Source organism: Poecilia formosa, unplaced genomic scaffold (assembly GCF_000485575.1).
Source record: "Poecilia formosa unplaced genomic scaffold, Poecilia_formosa-5.1.2 Scaffold88, whole genome shotgun sequence".
NCBI classification, from domain to species: Eukaryota; Metazoa; Chordata; class Actinopteri; order Cyprinodontiformes; family Poeciliidae; genus Poecilia; species Poecilia formosa.
In genome coordinates this window covers 119,140-125,527 of record NW_006800027.1, presented here as the reverse complement: position 1 = coordinate 125,527, position 6,388 = coordinate 119,140, and positions in this window count along the sequence as shown.

The window sequence follows — 6,388 nt, the reverse complement described above, 5'->3', positions numbered from 1 at the left end:
TTTTTTTTCTTTCCCTTTTTATGTTTCAACAGAAAAAGGAACTTGTGTTCATTGTGTGGTTTTGTCGTGTTCGTTTGGTACTCCATGTCTTGCATTTGGTCCTGATTTGCTATTTTGGTTTAATAATCTATTCTTCCTTGGTCCATTTATTGCCATCCACCCTCCAAAACTCGGTTGTCCCAGCTATCAGTCTCCCTGTTCGTTATTCCTCCCTGTTCATTCTGTGCCTGCCATATCTTCTTTGTCTTCTTCTCTATATTCATCCCTAGTTTGTCATGTGTTATTTTCCCCCTGCTGCCTCTGTTTGGACTTTTGTATGTTTTTGGGCTTTATTTCACTGAATTCAAGCACTCTGTTTTCTTTGCAGCCAGTCGCTTGCTTTCTCTAGCTTTTAGGTTCTCCTTACTACACAACATTACAGCTTTTTTCATGCATTCTGACCTAACCAAGCAGCAGTGACCAACTTCATAATTATGGGATGAATATTAACAGTTAAATAGTATCTGTATTACTTATTGTGTTGTCAGGAAGCAGTTCAGATTTTTGGAGTTTCAGCGTTATTCATGGCACAATTTAACGGGGAAATATGACAAAGGGATGATGAGCAGTATCTCCACCTGTCCGTTAACTGTCGTGCCTGAAATCTTTTGAAGTCCACTGTCCTGTAGAAAACATTTCTGTCACAACTGGAAGTGAACAACTGGTGACTTTTGATGTTTTAGAAACTGCAGGAAACCTGAACCAGGACATTGCCAGGGGAAAACAGCGGTGAAGCTGACATATTTTCTAAGCTATATTCAGTTCCTTAAGTGAACAACTGGTAGTGTGTTGGCAATTTTAAATCTGTTCTGCAAAGCGATCTAAAATTAAAAACTAAACAAATGTGTCCTTCCTGTTTGTGTTTTCAATCTGCCACTTGTTTTATGCATGTAAGTTGTTAACTCCATTAAACTAATTACAAACTAAAACGCAGTGAACCCAGTGTGGAACTCTGAGGTACTCCAACATTACTTTCAAACATTAATCATTATAAACATGCTGTTTTCTGTTTTGAATAATGTGGCATAAAAACCTTACGGTTGAAAATAATACAGCTTGAATCTGAGACACTTTCAACCATGAAACCCTCTCAGTTTGCCTTTCACAGAACGGTTATGGTTTTAGTGTACTGATGTTTCCAAAATGCACATTATATGAAAAAGGAGTATTCATAAATTGTTGAGTTAAGATGAAATGATTTCCAACATTTCTGTATTATTTTTACCTCCCGCATCCATACCACATAACTAATTTATATGCCGTATAACTAATTTCTTTTTGCCAGTGCCTAGCACTCATTACTGATTATGCAATGATTTACAGTCCAGACAGCTTTAGGCTTTCAGGATTTGCCACTTGTGCACAGAGTAGCTCTCAAAGCAGCCTTGGCAATGTGCACGGTCAAACATGTCCATTTAGAGCGCTGTCAGCTGAGTCTCTGCTCTCTATATGAGCCTCTTCAGCACAATCAGGGTCTACACTGCGTTTCCCCCCGGGTTTGAAGAAACAGAGCCAGATTTTAATTTTCTCCTCTGTATGTAATAAAAGTTGGGACGGGGCTGTGATAAGGACTTGGGGGCCGATGAGTTCAAACTGTTTTGCACAGGGAAAGTGGAGTAAAAAGTTTGCTTTATGGAAGAAAATGTGTCACACCAGTGGAAAGCATATATATATAAAGGAGAAATGTTCATCTTTACATGTGTGATGGTTATTTCATGACATCTTGATCTTTTATGAGCCCCCTGCTGTGTGAAATGAAGAATTGATTACAGAACCTGTCCAGTAATGGATGGCCTGTTTCTGCCACGTGCTTCAGACATGGGACGTAGTGAGTGAAGGAGAGAGGAGGCACATGCTCCTAATTCTTTCTTCCTTCATGGGAACAAATGAGCTGCAGGGGACGTCGGATGGAGAGCACCACAATTATGTGTTAAATAAAATATGGCCAGATGACGTGAATTGATTACGGGGAAATGTGGAACAGAATAAAAAGTGATTCTTCAACTGTAAAAGACCCTTGAAGGGATGTGCATACCCGTTTTTTAGTGTATTTCCAGGCTGAAAGCTTCCCTTTGGTTGCCATGTATGAAGGACACAGCGTATAAAACTAATCTACAAAAATGCATGAAAGGGGAGGAATGAACAGGCAAAAGGTTTTTATCGAGATTTTTTTTATCCATATTTTCAAATATTAGGGCAGCTATTATTCAATTTCTGCAACCTTTTTTCTGCCATTCACAGGCGAGACTCGACCAGCTGCTCACCGTTCACTGCAGCTACAGTAAATGAGATGGAGGAGGAGAAGAAGCACAATATTTCCTGGTGGAAGGAGAGTTTAACATCCACCTGGATGAGTTCTGTGGAAATAGCCTGGAGTTTGGTCTGCAGCTGCCAGATATCAGGCAGGGAAATCAAACTAAATGCATTTGTTGTTTTCAAAAGCTCAATAAAATGACTGGGGGAAAGCAGAAGTGGAAAAGAAGAGAATAAATAAGCAGCTTCACTGAATATCACATTTATTGTAACTAAACTCTGGGATTTCTAATTAGGAAAGGAGAAAGAAGAAATCGGGTTCTTATTATTAAAATTTGTTCTGATGTTTATTTTTCTAAACATGCAGTCGAACAGTTGGTCACACAACCAGTAAAGAAAATCAAGGATGTCATGATGATACACCCCTCTATGGTAAATCATCATTGTTGTTGAATTTCTTAGATAACTATAATAAATGTAGGAGATACTAAAATGATCAGTTATTGTTGATTTTTGTTTTTTTAATGCTACAGGGTCTATTTCACTTTTTTTCAGTGCACATACTTTAAAGAAGAGGCAGGGGTTGAAGTTCAAGAAAGAGATTTATCAAAACAGAGAGGAAGCATGTTAGCATTAGCCTAGCACATCAGAAAACTGCACTTAATTCATCAACAAGATCTATGTGTCAGGTCAGATATACATATGTTTTTTTTAAATATTATAAAATTATGCCTGATTTAGTGACATGTTTTCGGAATGTTACCTTTGTGTGTTTAGCATGTTAAACTCCACTTGGGTTAAATTACCTGCTGCTGTTCAGGAAAAACAAGAAGGAGAGATTGTTTCCTCTGAATATAGAGCTTCTGGGCTTCAAGCATATACATGGAACTGATTTTATTAACTTGGTATCAAACTGGGACTTGCTGTAAGCAAATACCTAACCTTGCGTGACCCAGATTGGTCCAAAACAATCCTGACTGAGACGTCCACGCTGTAAATCACATGTACCAACAATACAGTTTTTCCTGATTGCTTTGACCTGCTTAAAGGAACTGAGACGCACTCACCACTTGGAAACGTGTTAACCCTTTCTCACTGGTTTGACACATTTTGCTCTCTCTTTTGCAGAACATTTAGCACAGATGTCATTCAAGCAGTCAAAACTTAAATGCTTTATCTATGGTAGGTAAACATAAAGCATCACTTCTGAATTATTAGAACCGATGAGCAGGTCTTCACTTAGAAATCAGTCTGCAGGCTTTAAGAAAAGCTCATGTATATGTTGTTCTTTACCAGTATGGATCCAGGGAAGACGAGACACAGTATCAACAGTGGAAATTTATGTTACTGTAATAGATTTTTTTCTACCCATCTTATTCTGTAAACAAAACTAATTTTGTGAATGTCAAGACTGAAGAAACTGGAACTGTCTCAGCAATTTCCACATTGTGAGAGAATAAAAAGAGAAACATGATTAATGACATAGCTTCCAGAAGGCAGGTTATTGCAGTGCACGTACATGCAGACTGTAATATAATAACCTGCATTAAGTGGTTTCTCCTAGCATTGTGCCTTCAAGTGCAATAGATTGAGCTCACGCTACACTGTTTAGAGGATCACCCTGTAAAAAATGACCTTTTCCTTTCATTAGGTAGGAAAAAGAGGTCAAATTCTCTTTCCTACGGCGTTCAATAGTTCTGAATTAGATTTGAGTACAATACTTTTCTCCCTTCATATCATCATCCTACTCACCCAAACTCTCTGGAGTTACATTATAGTACTGAAGATCTTTTAACAAAATCTGCTGTTGTGTCTTGACACTTAAGGCGGACTCTTCTAAGTCGTAAATTAATAAATTCACTAATTGAAGAAGCAGTTGTAAGAAGACAGAATGTGTTTTTTTAGAGTTTCAACTTAATTTTAATCTTGACTAGAGCACAAAATTACATATCTCAGTTTAAAAACCGTTAAATTGTAAAATATTGTGTCAGTGTTGACAAAAAAAAACAGTTTTACTTCCTTATTAGGTCTCAAGAGGAGAATGTGATATATTTTTTTCCTAGTGAGTGACGTAAATGCTGTCCATTTCAAAGCTAAAAGTCTGTTGTCCTTTTGGATATGTGCAATAAAATCTACAAAACAAAACCAAATCCTACCGAGATAGTTGAACAATTTGCTTCAGCTTGTGGCCTTCATTAGGGTCATGGGCCAGATGACGAAAGACAAGAAAAGGTTTCAATCCTCAAGTTTACAAATAAAAATCAAGTTTCAAACTCACTCACCCGACAAAAAACTCAAACTGAGAAGAGAAAAGAAAATTGTTCTATGAGTTCTTACTAGCAGATGACTCAAAACCTCAGGCTACGTCTGAGTTTAGCTCAGCTGGACTTGGATAAAAAAAAAAAAATCACATTACTGCCATCAAAGAGCATGAGCCAATAAAATTAAGATGCTTATGAAGCAGGTGAGGTACTATACAGAGGAAATTGAGAACAATGTGGTGACTATTGCGGGGCTAATGTTGTTAAAGAACAACAGAACTCCATTGTAAAAATCAAACCAGATGGTGGGGCTGAACTGCAAGCCGGAAGGTGGTGATAAGGCAGAGACAGAAAATAGCAGGTATTACAGCTAAGCACTGGGAACACATGGAACCTCCAAGCAGTTTTTTTTTTTAAACCTACATTTAACCAAATAAAAACCCATTGAGATGGCCGCCAGGTTGTCATAGTGGACAAGATTTAGCAAAATAGCAAAAATAGACTGTAAAAACATATAAAATGCAAACAATGCTTTGAAGCTACAGTCCTTTCAAAAAGTATTTATGATTTTATTTTTGCTTACAGTGAAATGTTTTCAAATCAATTTTAATGTCTGATAAAGAAAACTGGATTAAATATCACATACAGTTTTAAATTTATCTTATAAGACAAGAAATGTGTTTCAGGATCCTAACAAATATGATTGGATGTATTTTAGAGAAAGAAAATCATACAGTTTTCAAATGTGATGGTGGTCGTAGTGTGAATGTCTGGGACTGTTATAACCCCACCCTAAGGCCCCTAAGGTAGGTTCTGGCACTGGGTTTAACATAAAAATCAGTAATCTGAACAGTTGATGCAACAAAATAGTTTATTTTATAAATCTGGTAAAATAAACACGGGAGGCAGAAAACACAGGGAAGCTTTAAGCTTCAGGATCTCCAAGGCCAAAACAACAAACAAAACAATCCCTTTTAACTATAAAATAAAACAACCACTTTCTAAAAAAGAACTAAAAGAAAATACAAAACCTGAACTCCCTGGATTAACACAAAACAGGAGAAACAAAAATGGCAGAGAACCCCTACCGGCTTCTACTGCGAACAGAAAAACACGACTTTAGTTAAACACTAGATCCCTCCCAATATGCTCACAGCACAACCACTTAAGTTCCCACAAACAGTCAGACAAGATCACATCACATCAAGGCCCAGCATCGAAAAGGATCTGGCATCTCCAGCATGAAGCTCCTTATGAGGTGGCAGACGAGCTCCAATGCATTTCACCTGCAGTAGCCAGGTAGAGCTGAAACACAAAGACACAGAGACGGAGAGCTCTCTCAGGAAGAGATCCCTTAGAGGTCAGTGACTTTGTTGATTCAGGACTGGAGTGACCTAGTCAAAGTCCAATCTTCAATTCAATTGAGATTCTGTGGTTTGACGTCAACCAGATCCCAATGTGAAAAAATTCCCCAACATGATGTAAACGACTCGTGCAAGATAGTGAAATATTAGCTGACAGTAACTGGTTTTGCTCCAAAAAATGTGAGAAATTATTCAGTTTAGGGAGAAATTATATTTTCACATTTGGGAATATGTGAAAATATATGTGAAGGTTATGTTAGCTTTTATCCTGCTAAATAATAATCAAATATATATATAAAAAAAAAAAAAAAAAAAAAATTCCCTCTCACCCTCCGTGGGTGGTCTCTTTCATCCTCTGAGCTCGGTCCTCTACCAGAGGCCTGGGAGCTTGAGGGTCCTCCAGTATCTTGGCTGTGCCTAGAACTGCACATTTCTGGACTGAGATGTCTGATGTTGTTCCTGGGATCTGTT